The sequence below is a fragment of the Ambystoma mexicanum genome, chromosome 10, assembly GCF_040938575.1.
Source record: "Ambystoma mexicanum isolate Mex_15411 chromosome 10, UKY_AmexF1_1, whole genome shotgun sequence".
Lineage (NCBI taxonomy): Eukaryota > Metazoa > Chordata > Amphibia > Caudata > Ambystomatidae > Ambystoma > Ambystoma mexicanum.
In genome coordinates this window covers 1,522,870,067-1,522,885,592 of record NC_090932.1, presented here as the reverse complement: position 1 = coordinate 1,522,885,592, position 15,526 = coordinate 1,522,870,067, and the positions used below count along the sequence as shown (strand labels likewise).

Sequence of the window (15,526 nt, the reverse complement as noted above, 5' to 3'; positions counted from 1 at the left end):
TCCGGCTAGTGCTCGATGATTGTGGAAAACCTACGTGGTGGTTTTTCTGAAGGGTAAACGCATTTTTGCTCATGTAGACAGTCAAGACAACCATCGAGTTTCTCCTCACATCGCGGTCTCTGCAGAGTAAACACAGCGAGGGGGTGGCGCGCGGGTTCCCCTCAAGGGGGAGGAGCAATGGCCTCCGGAGATTGAACACAAAAGAAGGACTAATATGATCTCCCGCTGCACGTTGATGCGATACAACGCAGCCATATTGAAGTGGTACCACCTCACCCGTAGCGGGGCTTCAAGAATGATGTTAAATTGCCGCTAAATCGCTGTGATTCAGTACGTTTGACCATGTCTGAACTGAATTGTCTGCTTTTATCATGTAGGGTCTTTTTAGCCGTTTTGCTTCGCATGATTAGGAAATCGAGTACTGTTTAACGATGAATGCATCTGTCGTTTACAACGCTGTTCGGTTGCACGGATTACAGCAAGTTGCATGAAATGTCTGGCGTGGAATGTGGTTTTCGGTACTAGTTTTTTTTTTATAGTGATGTGGGTCTGGCTTTGTATGTTAAGAAATTGGAACGGGAAATGGTCACGCGCACTATGAGATTGTGAAACACTGTTGTCCTTAATTCCCTCTTAATCTTGACTATAGAGCAGTGGTATTTAAACTTTTTCATACCTAGGTCCACCTCACGAGAAATAAAATAATAAAAAAAAAAGTAATAAAAAAATAACTAAAAATGGTTGCTCTTCCCCACCCACCTAGGGATTGCACCCCCACCCAAATGATGTCCAGTTTGAAGACCACTGCTATAGAGTTTCCACCATTCTATACCATTAGATCATTTATCCTCACTTTTTCCGTTCATCTTTTTTTTCTGAACCATTTGATCTTCTGTCTGCAATATCAGAAATGCTTATGGTTCAAAATAGGGTGGCAAACTTAATATCTCTCAACTCACACGCTTTTAGTCACCAGTCACAAATTTGTTCCCTCACCCGCCAAGCCATTCATTTGTCAATTCACTTGGCTCTCACCCGCCAAAAAGGAAATCTTGTGTTTTTACCCACCCTGGGGACGGAAAAGGTTGTGAGAGGTATTCAACTTTTCAAAAAGGTTTTGCAGGACAATTTGGATGGGGTGGCGCATCAGAAGCAGTTTGCATAGCTCTCAACTCACACGCTTTTGGCGGGTGTCACCCGCCTTGTAAAGGGCCGAGTCACCCGCCAAGCCCCCTGCACGCCCATTCATTCCAATGGGCCTCTCACCCGCCAAAAACAAAATCGGGTGATTTCACCCGCCTTTTCAACACAAATGGTTGGGAGCTATGAGTTTGTGGTGCGCACGCTTCCATTCAGAATCATTCACGCCTCACTTTTCCTTCTCTCCGTCCACTTTTATGTTAACTTTAGTTGCAAAAGGCCTTTTAACACAAGCAGTCAAGTTCTGGTTCCAGAAGTCTGTTATGTATCTGGGCTTGTTTCTCAACTCCATTCCATCTAAAAAAATCATGCTTGCACACTCTGGAGAAGCTCAATCGGCTTATGTCCCAGATGAGAAAGATATGTGGCAAATACTGGCGATTTTCCTTAATGCCTTTAATTAATTACTATACTATGAAGGCAGTCCCTACTCTTCTCTATGGCATGGAAATGGCCAGAGGTACAAGATCTAAAAAATGGGGATTACTTGAAGCAAGACTTTGGCATAGGACCTTGAACCTTCCTGATTGCCTCCCTGTTGACACATTGCGATTTGAATTGGGACTCACCTCATTAAGGTGTTATTTACAGTGAAAGGTGTTGACCTTTTACAGAAACTTACTGGTTAAAATGGCTGGATCCTTGTGCGTGTACTTGGCAGAGACAATGTCGTCTGACGGGTCTAACCCATTAGTGAACTTTAAGAGTGAAGCAGAGGCAATATTAGTTGACTTTAACCTTCAGGCAGCGGATCTTATCTGCAATTCAGTGAAGGTTCAAAAGGAAGTGCTAGACTGTGACTGGTTATGCACACTTGAAGGTGTGAACTCTCACAATATAAAAACCTGAAAAGGTTCACTAACTCCAATTGGAGGACCCTGTATTTGAGATTCCTTTTAAATCTAGTGTACACCGTTGAGGTTTTGCAAATAATGCCAATATTGGGGACTAGTTAATTTGATAAGGTTGGAGTACTCCAAACAAGATTTCATATTGAGATTGAATGTGAGGCCCTACAAAAGCCAAGCGAAGAATTGTGGTCAAAGTATGTGCATGACTTCAGCTACTTAAGTGTGCCAGAATTGTTTAATAGACTAACCAGTGAAGAGGAGACATGACTGACGTGCAGTGTACTCAAACTGCTCAAGACTGCAGGGCTTATTGAGCTGAGATGCTGAAGCTGTTTGGGGTTGCAGAAGTTGGTCTGCCCCGTGTTTGCGCTTTATTTATGCTTTGCACTTTAATTCTGTGATGTACTTCATTTTAAATGTACGTTAGAATATAATGGAAATGAGCACTGTGATGCAAGCTTTAAGCTCAATTTTAAGCTCTAATTATGAACTTGGGTGAATTTATGAATAGTAAGAATGACTACTAGCTTTGCATTTTGAGGCGTCAGAGGATTTGTACAGTATGTATGTGAATAATTCCCAGATTTTGGTTTTATTGTTTATTGAGCCGGATTTGAATTGTATTTGAAGTGTATTTTAACTTGTGTGATTAGAAATGTATTTTTGTCTAGTATTTGTGAGAACTTGATTGTATAAGGTTGTTTTATACAACCAATATTACAATAATACAAATACAAAAAATGAAGACTCTAAGACTGGTATGCATTATAGGACTGACAAGTTAGATTTCTCTTCAAATTTTGTCTTGGAATTTCCGAGGCCCTATACAACAAAAGTCGTGCAGACCCACTTATTTGCAGCTGTGCAGACATCATCACAAGTGACATCATGGAAAATAACATTAAAAGGAGTGTCTCTCTTTGATACTTTAGAGCAGGTTGGCACAACTGATTTTGACAGAGGGCCGAAAGTACCTTACATGATGGCTATAGTGGGCCAAAAAGTAAATGTGGGTTGGGCGGTAGGCGGGGCATGGCAGGAGGCTTTTCCAACCCCCAATTTGTATTAAACACATGGAAAAAGAATACATTTTTGAGGTGTAACGATTTTTATTTGTATTTCAAACTTACATTTTGTACTACACATTTTCCATTGTTATAATTTATTTCGATTTAGTTATTGTATATCGTCTGTTTAATTAAATTATATATATTTTATTGATCCTTGATTGGACTTTCCGTTATTTTGGACTGCTATACTTTGCTGTTTGGGTTGCCCAAGAGGAGTATGGCCTTTGTTGAGTCAGGTTTCCTCAAAAAGCAAAGGATGTGCATCTCCTAACTGTGCCTGTTTTAGCTTTATTATTGGGTTCACTCTTGGAGTGCAACACTGTGCCCCATGGCCCCCACCCCTCAAGCAAGCAATATGCCCCATGGCTCCCATCCCTCAAGCAAACACTATGCCCCATGACACCCACCCCCAACCAAACACTATGCCCCATGGCTCCCACCCCTCAATCAAACACTATGCCCCATGGCTCCCACCCCCAACCAAACACTATGCCCCATGGCCCCCACCCCTCTACCAAACACTATGCCCCATGGCCCCCACCCCTCTACCAAACACTGTGCCCCATGGCTCCCACTCCTCAAGCAAACAATATGCCCCATGGCTCCCACCCCTCAAGCAAACACTATGCCCCATGACTCCCACCCCTCAAGCAAACACTATGCCCCATGGCTCCCACCCCCCAACCAAACACTATGCCCCATGGGTCCCACCCCCAACCAAACACTATGCCCCATGGCTGCCACCCCTCAACCAATGTACCTTACATGCCGCCTATATAGGGCAGAAAAGTAAATGTGGGAGGGGTGGGGGCCGGGCGGGTCAGGATGCCTTTTCAACTCCCAATTTTCATTGGACAGATGGAAAAAGAATACCTTTTTGGAGGTGTACCGTCTTTATTTGTATTTAAAACTTACATTTTGTAGTATACATTTCCCATTCCACTTTTATTATTTCTTTCTTTGCAAAGGACATATTGGCAAAAGAAGAAATCTGCAAATCATGCAGGATGAAACCGTGAACCAGACATACTTGATCAGTGAGCAACATTGTAGCGTTTCTCAGCTGTTAGTTTCTGGATCTCGGGCTACAGTGAGGTTGTTCCTACTCTCAGGATAGCATGGAGATGTTGGTCAGTGAGTCTTGTGCTTAGGCTGGATTTATGTAGTTTCATTTGTGAAAAAACTTGTTCACAAATGTAAGTACTGCCAAACATAGATACCATCTTTAATGCTTCCTGTGACAGATTGGGGAATTGAGCAGTGTCCAGAGACTGATGGAAGGCTAATAAGGGCATATCTCTGTACTTCTTTTTGAAGGCACTACAGCACTGAAGTTCAATCACTTCCAGTTCAGGTTGCACACTGTCAACATCAACAGAGAAAGGGTCTGCAAAAAGTTTAAAAGAGGCTCACTGGGATTTGAATTGTGTGAAACGATTCTCAAAAACATTTTGCAATTCCTTCAGGACCTTCACATACCGATACCATCCTACATACTTGTCATGGGGGAAAACCTCTGCACATGCAGGGTAGTGTACCAGCATCCCTTTCTACAGTTGTGCTGTCAGAAGCCGTAACTTTATTTCAAAGGCACACACTCCCTCAAACAAATCCGATATTAGATTTTGGCTTGCTTGCAACTTTAAATTTAAATCATTCCAATGGCCTGTCAGGTCAGTCAGAAAAGCAAAGTCAGCTACCCAGTCAATATCTTGCACGACAGAAGTGTCCATTCCCTTTTCATCAAGGAATGCTTTTATTTCGTGCCGCAAAGCAAAGAATCACTTCAGCACATTGCCACGACTAAGCCATCGAACATCGGTGTGATATAGGACATCACCATAATCGGCATTTACCTCTTCTAAAAATGCCTGAAACAATCTGTGATTTAAAGAGCGTGCACAGAAAAAATGAAGTTTTCACAACAAAGTCCATCACTTCAGTGAATTTCAAATGTTTTGCACATAATGCCTCCTGGTGTATGATGCAGTGATAATTTTTTTAATGGACTGCCTTCTCGCCCAAGTGCCTTTTCAAGCAGCCAATAAAACCATTTTGCTCCCCAACCATGCTGGCGCCCCATCAGTCGTCACACCTACCAAAGTAACCCATGGCCAATTTAAATCATCAATGACTTTTTGAAAGGCATTAAAAATGTCGGCACCAGTAGTCCTGCCATGCAAAGATACCAGGGAAGCCAGTTCCTGAAATACTTTGCATTGATTATTGACCCCCGAATGAAAATGAAGAGTTGGGCTGTGTCACTTGCATCTGTGCTCTCATCAAGGGCAGCTGAAAAGAACTTGACATCCTTACACTGCATTTTCAGTTGGCATCAGCCATGTCTACAATACGCCGCTGGATACTCCTATGTGAAAGGGGAACATTTGTAAAAGCATCTTTTTTTTTTCTTTACACACTGCCTCGCAAATCTGCATCAGGCAGTCTTTTACGAAATCCCCATCTGTGAAAGGACGTGCTGACCTTGCAATAAGCTGTGCAACCTTCTAACTCGCAAAGATCGCACATTCAGATTTTTTTTTTCTGGGCAAAAACACCCTGTTGCTTAGTCAGCTGTGTTTTTAGCTCCCCAGCTTTCTTAATTCTCGCTTCCCCCTGCAAATACTTATATTGTGAATGTTTTGTTTCACAATGGCGGCGGATATTATATTCCTTGGGGACTGCTATGCGTTCGAGACAAATGAGACACGAGTACACATTAGGTTTGGACACGATGAAAAAAAACTTCAGTCCACTCATCCTTAAATTGATGGTGCTCCTGGTCAATCTTACTGCACTGAACATTGGCAGGGACATCTTTGGAGCACAAACAGTGGTGCAACACACCCTGGGGACTGGGGACTGAGATGGAGTACCAACGGTAAAGGGCAGGTTCAATGGTACTTCGGGAAGATACAAACTCCACTGTTATGCTCCCACTATGATGGTCCAAGTCTAGAGTATATACAAATTATATACTTTTTGGAGAAGCCTAGAAGCAACAAAAGAACAAGATCAGATAAAGAACATAGCCATGCCAGCATACCTTTTCATGCACTTATTGATGGATACTTTAGGAATAGCGGGCTGTGTAGCATATCAAACTGCTATGTTAGAGATTAAGGTGGTAAATGCAGGGATTGGCTGGCCCTATTACAGTAGCCATTTGAAATTGTGGCAGAGCTGTGCCATACATATCCCACCTTCGAAGCATTCAGCCAGAGTGCACAATGTAGAAAGTGGCACAAATGCACTGTCGGAAGCCTCAACTTTCTAGAAAAGTCATTTTTGCAAAACTAAAACTGCCATAAGGTGTACTCTGGAATGTTGGTGCTCAATATATGAGGGCAGTGGCAGGGACAGTATTTTGGCCTGCTATACTTTGCTGTTTGGGTCGGCCATACTCTTGGGAGTATAGCCTTCGTTGGGTCACGGTTCAACAAAAGGCGAAGGAGGTACATATCTTAACTTTGCCCGTTTTACCTTTATGTTGTTTAAAGAGCCACGCAGAGAACCCAAGTTACTGTAGAGTCTAAGAAACAATTTTTACCTGGTTGGGGGTCTGAAGTCTACGTTTGTTCCCAGTTTCTAGGTTGTCTGCATGAAGTTGGATCTGGGCACTTTCTTGTTCGTTCCCCTGTCTGCTGCCTTTTCTATCTGGAATTGGGCGATGAGATCGCAACATTACAAAACATCACCCAACACCACATGACGGCTACCAACGGAAAACGCACCTACGCAACTTTGAAAAGCTCATCCAGACTGCCTGCATAAAACCTTTCAACAGTCCTTCACAACTTCTCCCCACACCCCAGCTTCAGATGTCCTGTCAGTCTTCATGTGGTTTGGGGGACTCTTGACATGCAACTGTCTGTCCTGGCCACACCCCCAACTCAGCACACAAACTCACAAGCATGCACCCATACAGACCTGAAGCCCCCACGCCTCAACTCACCGTAAAAGAAATGACACGCATGCACCCATATAGACCCTTACGCCCCAACCCCCAACTCAGCAGACAAACTCTCAAGCATGCACCCATTCAGACCTGAACCCCCACCCCCAACTCAGCACACAAACTCTCAAGCATGCACCCATTCAGACCTGAACCCTCCCAACTCAGCACACAAACTCTCAAGCATGCACCCATACAGACCTGAAGCCCCCACCCCTGCATCTCAACATACACCGCACTTACACTCCAAAACAAACATTCAGGCAGACCCGGCCCCCCCAACCCCTGCATCCCAACATACACCGCACAGACAGACAAAAACAAACATTCAAGCAGGCCCGACACCCCCCCACCCCTGCATCTCAACATACACCGCACAAACAGACAAAAACAAACATTCATGCAGACCCGATACCCCCGCATCTCAACATACACCACACTCGCACTCAAAAATAAACATTCAAGCAGACCCGACACCCCCTCGCCCCTGCATTTCAACATACACTACACAAACATTCATGCAGACCCGACACCCCCCTTCCCCCGCATCTCAACATACGCATCACAAATAGACAAAAACAAACATTCATGCAGACCCAACACCCCCCACCTCCGCATCTCAACATACACTGCACAAGCATACAGGCAAAACAGACCCAACGCACAAACAGACCACTTACCGGACGTGCTGGAAGGCAGTCTAGCTGGAAAGCTGGCGAGGTATCTGGAGTGGTACTATGGCTGGCGTGGCAAGGCTGAAATGCCTTCCGGCATCAAGCCTTATTGACCACGCCAGCCGTAGTGCTGGCACTCCATTGGTGCGGCACACATGCACTACGTGGCTCGTAGGAGCTACGTGGTGAGTGCGCTGAGACAATGAGGGCTAGTGTTTTGTCCTCTAGGGCCGCACTCCATTAGGAAAGTCTTTGTTCCTCGCGGGCTGGACAAAACAGCATGGCGGCCGCATTAAATGATTTGGTAGGATTAAAGGATTTGCCAAGGATCGCACACATTGCTTAAGTGTTGAATCCAGGAATAGGACAGAGTAGGTGATTTATTTATTGGTTATTTGTAATGCACACTATAGAATTGTTTTAAGGCGCATCAAGACAAGGGCGGGAAGAGGAAGAGGGTGAAACAAACATTTTCTTAAAATGTTTTGAAACATTTGTTACATGCAAGTGCATGAATACAGGTGTGTGGGGGGGAAGCGGACAGGCAGGAGGGGGTAGAGGGTAAGAAAAAAAATACCAAATTCTTCTGACTAGGCCGTGAGACGATTTGGAACGTGCAAGTGCTGAACATGAAAAGGAGGGAGGGAGGTAGGCGCAATAGGGGAGGAGGCAAGAGGTACATTACAAACAAGATTAACAAGGTGCAGGAACAAGTAGGAAAAAATGAATGAAGGGGAACCAGATATGCAATCGTGACAAGCAGGTATGATATGATATGATATGATATGATAGTTTATTTATATAGCGCCTATACACAATGTGTTTCAAAGCGCTTGCATGTCTGCTTCCTGGAAAAGCCTCACCTCAGTGGATGAGGGGCTACATCAGGGAAACAGGCAAGTAAAAGAGACTAAACTGGTGTGACTGACTGCATTCTGCTAAAGACTTGTCCTATTGAATGGGGGGGCTAAGTTGGGCATACAGGCAAGCAAATTCAGCTAAGAAAACAACATGGGAATGGATGGTAAGTACAGCCAAGGAATGTCTCGCCTTGGGAAGTATGGTACAAGAAGGTACATTTTAAACTTTGGAAGTCGAACAATCGGATGCAAAGTCAGTGTATGTAACTGCAGCTCTGGGAAAGCCTTATGGTCCGAGGGGCTACATCAGGCATGCAGATGAAAGGTAGAGGAAACGTTCAAGCCAGTGAGTTGCAGAAGGTAACAAAGAATCCCTTCACGGCAAACGAGAGAGGGAGGTCGATGGCTGGGTGTGCAGGCAGCATAAATCAGTTGCCATATAGCGGGAGAGGATTAAGAATAGATAGTAGGGGCTAGCAACTCATGCGTGGGGGGGGGGTGCGAAAAGGCTGTGTAAGTCAAGTCCAAAGATTTGCGCTGCTCAATGTCAGGAAGCAGGTCAGGTAGAGGAAAATGCAGAAGTAGGGGCTACGATACAGGGGGGAGGTTGCGCAGCCAGTGTAATAAACCAGACCCCAAGGTGCAGGGGAGGTAATGCAAGCATCAAGGTAGGGAAACAAGTGCAGGGCATTGCATTGAAAAATCACAACGCGTAGAGGCCCAAATAGAAACGAAGCAGCAGTGAAGGCATCTTGCCTAACACTTCGGAGTGTGGACTGCGAAGAAGGGAAGGGTTGAAACCAGTATGAGAATGCAGAGGGTTTGCCAGTGTGCCATTCATGCCTGGACAGGCCCAGACAGGAGGAATCCTTTCATGGGGTCCTTTTCAAGGGGGCTGGCTTTGCCTGCTGGCTCTCCGCCATTGGGCATTTGATAAAGGCATCAGACAAGTTTAGAATGAGATAGAATATCAAGGAGTTTGGGTTAAACTCATGGGTTGAATACTGGTTGCACAGAAAATGCAACCAGCAGGTCGCAGAACGAGGTTTGCCATCAAAAGCATTTGGCGGTGCGATTGTGTACATTTTCAAAAGTATTCACTCGTCAGCGTAATGCACTTTCGCCAAAAAATGAAATCTAGTTTGCACTGAGATTGAGAAACACAGACTTAACTTTACTGAAATACATGGATACAAAGCAGTGTTTTACAGTAGCAATACTGTAATTATGCATTATGAAACTTAAATTTTTATGAAGAGAATTGCAAGCTGACTTTTAAACAAAAAAGTGAACACGTACTGATCTTTGCTACACAGTATATAGTTGGCATAATGAAAACATCCTTCTAGATTCAAATTATTTGAAAAAAGAGCATGTTTCTTGCATAGCAGTCCCACACAGGACTTTGGTAATTTTTACAGTGGAGGAGATGATTACTGCTGCATGCTCTCTCTTCTCCATTAGCCTCTTTGAACTGGCAGTGGACCGATAAGAGGGTGGAGGGATCCCGGAGGACAAGAGAGGAATTCTGAGTGAGCTGTGCTTTCATTGAACAAGGTCATTTAAATAGCTTTGCTACACAAGTGTCAATTTGATTAGCAAGACGGCAGAATTGCATAGCAAATTGCTATGCGACACAGCTTATTTTATGCCTTGGTGTCCCATAGTGGTATTGTTTAATTATATGCTGATTTATTCAGTCCAGTCTGAGAGATATTTGTACTTGTGCCTGTGTTATTTACCTCTATGGTTTGTCTCAACTAGATTCCCACTCCTTTTTGTTACCTAATTTTCAAAGACTTGTGTCAACTAAACTTTTTAGACCATCCCAATGCCTTAATCCTCTGCCCTTTCGGTTAACCCTTTTTTCATTTTTTCATTTGTAAAGTCCCATAGAGGACATAATTGCTTCAGTCGTCTGTAAATGCTTGAGGCAACAGTATTAAGCTTCTTAGGTACATTCTCTCCCACATGCTGCATGTTTATGCTCTTCTACAATAATCCCATTGACCATCCTTATTTATTATCTTACTTGGTGCCACTACATCCCTAAACATTGATTGGGGCAAGTCTTATCACCACATGGCATTAATAAACATTATCCTTTTACAAACAGCTTTCCTTTTTCTATGCAAGTTTTTTTTAGAAGAGTCAAGATAGAGTTTTGCTGGATTTGGGTCAAAAGGAAAATAACTGGCCTTTCTGGTTATTCTAAAACACACCTGTACTCCAAGGTATGACAGCCGTGCCCTAGAGTGCTAATTCAGGTGCCTATTTTTTGGAGAAAACTCATCAAAATGTTGCAGTATAATATGGACAATCAGTAGTGTGCTGATTGTCCATATTATCTTGGCGATGTTATCAAAACAAAGTTCTGACAAATGGCCATTGTTTCGTGCTTGAAGTGCTTTTTCAAGGCAATACATGGGAAGTAAATTACATCTTTTAGGAACTTGTATTCAATAATTCAAAATAATGTTCACAAAACAGACACATAGTAATAAATGCATAGATAAGAAGGAAAAACAAAAGAAAATTGGAAAAACATGACATGAAGAAATGAAAAATATGCTATGGACCATACACTCATCTTTAAACCCAGGCTTGCAAAGTAACGATTTGATTCTTTATTAACTGTAAGAGCACCTTTGCGATTTACATAATTCTGTGTATGCAAGAAATTCTGCATTGACCGTACAAAAAGGAAGCTTTTCATTGGATCAGAGAATATCTGAATGCAATCAAAATCAAGGACCATCATTACCCTTTATCACAACATTGGCAACAGAAACCTTTAATATGCAACATGGACGACAGCAGAGCCCTGGCGATAGAAAAAGTCAGTACTGTAGAAAACTATAAATACGCTGAAGGAAAGCCAAGATGATCTTCAATCTGAAGTGGGTTAGTGCAGATAGAGGCATCTTCGGGGAACAACTTTCTCAAATTTAGTGTCTACAGTCATCGTCTTAATTAAGATCCGTCCTCGGATAAAAAATTGACTCCACAATCAATTCCAGCTTTTGTCCATCAAATCTTCAAAATATATAATATAGAAAATCTAATGGCATCTTGCAGTGGTGCCATTGTGGATATTATAGGCAAGTGCGACTGCTTTAGCACCCTTAAAATTGCATCACAACAAAGTCATTGAGTTCCCAGAAGAAAGTTTGTCTTGTACAGCTAGTTTTGCACGTAAATAATATCCCTTCCTGGTCTGTAGGCTGCGGAGACATATGTTTGCAAAAACTGTTCTGTACAGAAGCGCAACGTGCTGTGCTTCGGGTTTCTATCTACATGGCCCGCAGACTTCTCGGGGAAGGCTCCTGCAGCCCACATTAGGTAAGTGTGGGGTGTGGAGAGGGCTGCTCGGTGGAGGACTAGTGAGCAGGGGTAAACCCTGCACCCCCTCCTCTTGCAAAAGACCTGGAGAAGGTACATTAACAAAAGACTGAATTTTCAGGTGCAGCCTTCTCAGCTTGATACCTGTAAAGGTCGGTCTTTGGTTCCTGACTTTTAGGCAGAGATCCATAATATCATTCAGTGGCTTTTTTATGGACTGTCCTTAAAAGCTACGTTCCCAGTGTAAGATTGCTCTACTGGCTTTACAATTTCTCTTGGCACCTGCCCGGGCGCTCTCACTCCTATCTAGCTGATCGGTCTCATCAAATGGTTGCGATCAACTCTCTGGCCCGCCAAGAGTTACTTGTAGACCTTTTCCCTTTAATACAACACGGTTTAATTTGATGAAAACGTATATCCTGGTTGCCACATCGCAACAGCCACATCGTTATGTGAGAGGCGTGGTTAGGGAGGGGGCAGGAGAAGGTAAGTCTCAGTTGTTAAAGAGGAGTTGAGACCAAACGTACTTGTGTGGGCCTCTGTTATTTTCCTGTAGGTGCGCCATGCACTTGTGGTCTCCTGGGGGCAGCCACTCGACACCTGTACTGGTGCATTGTGACCACCTGCACTTCTGAAGCTCTTCAGCTTTCACCATCACTCGAGGGTCTCCAAAGACCGCTCAGTTGGGTCCCTCGACCCTGACAGACCAGTGTGAGTAATTTTTCTGAGCCAATGTGAGCTACTTTAATGATTTTGCAACCAGCAGTTTCAACTAATGTTTCTTGTGTTGTAAGCATTAAAAGGCAGAGTGTCTCTCCTATTTTCCCAAAAATGCACCTCTCTATACTACTCAGTTTGTGATGAAAGATCACACATTGCAATTCGTGAAATATGGCCCACTATCATGTTGGTGCCCTGGCCTATTTTTCGTTCCCGTTTATACTTGCACCCAAGTTTCTCTCCCACAGAATAGGGCAATCCAGGGACTTTTTGTCTTCTGCGGGGCATAAGCACAGACCCTATGCAGGACAGATGCTTACTCGGTTTACAGTCACTATCTGAACCTGCCCTTCTTTGGTATTGAATCATTTAGCAGTGGAAGGCAGCATGTTACGCTACATACAATGGCAAATCAAACAATTATTTGCACAAAACAGCTATACAAATCAAGGGGAAAAGGGTAGTTTTGGGGGCTGCCTTTTAAATGTGACATTTTAGGGGTGCTTTCACTTTCACGCCAGTAAAAGTCCCTCAAAACGGATCCTTGCTTCAGGACGATATCTGATTTGTCTACTTGCCCCCCTCACATCTCCAGTAAGAAACGGGCCTTCAGTGTACGATGGCCACAGCGGCCTCAAAGTTTGCATTTCGAAAATCAGTCCAGCATTGCCCGACGTCTTGTTGAAAATGCGGATGGATTGCTTTTTGCGTCACATTGCTACGAATATAAATGTCAGAAATGGAATTCACCAATCGTTTTACTAAAAAAATGTACGAACATTATTGTTCGTGTGTGAAAGAGGACCATTGCAATTCGGTAAATTCATTTGTTTTACACCATCGCAAAACATTTTGGAATGTCCATTAGCATGTTTATTATTTATGCATTTTTTTTAAACACGTACCTTATTCCTAATTGCAGGGCAGTGCGGTGCTGCCAACATATAGCAAGGGCATCTCAAATAAGGATTGTTTTTGGTCGAGTATGTGGGGTAGCTTCTAGGAATAAGTTCAGTTAAAAAAAAAACGGATAATAAACATGCTAATGTTACAGTAGTATAACCAGGAATAGAGACGTGGGGGTCGAGTTGAGACTGGATTACAGAGTATGGTGTGATAGGCGGGGTGCAACATACAATTGGGGCAGTACTAAACTGCAAACCTTTCAATTATTCACTAAGTAGGCACATTTAGGAGCAGGGGGCTAAAGCGGTTTCCAGAGAAAGATACCATTTTTGAACAAGTGCCGAAGTTGGCTAGGATCACTTCCCAAGTCTGGTTCCCAATTCGCAATTTATCCACTAGACGGCACCGCCACCACTGGAGCATGAAGATTTGCCACAGCCTAATTTTGGGAGGGGAGGAATATTGGAGGGGGTGTAGGGTTTGAAGTGGGTAGGGTTGGTAGGTCACCAGTACTGCCTGGGTTAGATTGTTTTCTATAAAATGGGATCTACATTTCTTTGCAAAGTTTTATGACCAGACAAATATGACCACATACCTTTCATCATCTCCATTACCAGTGGGCCTGGGCGTTATTTCCAAGAGAAGTCGCTTGTTATATTTTTGGAATGGTAGTAAATTAACTGTGCACACAGTTCACGCTCAGCCCCGTGAGGCCCTGGCACGTGACCTGGATAAAAGCTTCAGGTAGCGTTGCGTCCCCCAAGACTGGTCCATCCTTGGCCCTTGATATGTGAAAGCGTAACTCTGTGTTGGGCGCTCCGCCGTTTTCCACTATTTTCCTCGTCACACACTGACTGGAAACACACCGAGTACAGCTTGACGGATTTTAAATATTTAGAGAGCCAAGCGGGATTCTTTTCAAAATTAGGTCAAAAGTGACCAGATGTTTCTAATTATTGCGCAGTTAATAGTAAGGCATGGGAGAGAGGGGTCAAAACGTAAATACTTGTGAATTCGGCACTGATTTTTGCCTGGGCTCCATCCTTTCTCCATTATTCCTTTACTTTCGGGACATCTGTGTAGTGTTTGCTGAAGCGACCAGGGATTCAGATCAAAAATGAAAACAAATTCCTTCCTGGTTTTAAGTTTAAAGCGAGGCCCTGTGCCGCTAGTATCCCATTACTCAAAACACAGAAAAGGAGTTTGGAGGTAGCCAAGTCCTTTGCTGGGCCAGAGTGTAGATGGGGTCATATAGAAGCATGCTTTGCCCGCTGTCCTACATTATTTTATAAAGCGTGAATTGTGTTTGAGGTAATAAAAGGATGGTAGAAGTGATATTGTAGAACCATAATTGTTTGACGTCCTATAAGGATGTTAGTACTTGTAATCATAAAGCATTTTCCTCGAGTGCTGAGAACTCGGATGCATTAGAATGCCCAACACACCAAGGAAAGTACTGGCAGACCAATGACTTAGATTAGATGGATTTGTTTGAATGGACAAAGGTGAGGGGAGGTACTGCTGATAACCCAATTAATTTGAGAAGAAAGTGTCACAGATGGCACAAAAGTTACTCTGAACCTCAAACAGTTCAAGGGTTTTTATTGAAGTTTTTCTTGGCCTCATGTCTGTCAGACTCTCTTGTTTTCAAGTACCTCTCCCCTAACCCAGGGATTCTGTTCCCCAGTTGCTAAAAAACGATTGATTATATATACCGCATCAGTAGACATATGACGTGACAGTAGAGCAAGTGTCGCTGAAGGCCAATATGAAGGGGTTTGGAACCCAAGGCAAAGGATGATAATATATGGGTCAAGGACCCTAAGAAGATTGTAAAGCCACCAAAACATGCCAGACCAGTAGACAATTGGCAGGAGAGTAAACCAAGTGTTTCAAAAGACTTAAGCAAAGGAGTCTGGGACCCAAGTGAACAAAAGCGACAAACCCT

At 43.5% G+C, this 15,526-nt stretch overlaps 1 protein-coding gene across 6 annotated transcripts in view; it reads left to right on the top strand.

The window, feature by feature from the left end:
• Nucleotides 1-15,526, top strand: part of NCOR2 (nuclear receptor corepressor 2) — a 2,813,293-nt gene that overhangs the window by 1,561,659 nt on the left and 1,236,108 nt on the right. The window lies entirely within an intron of this gene.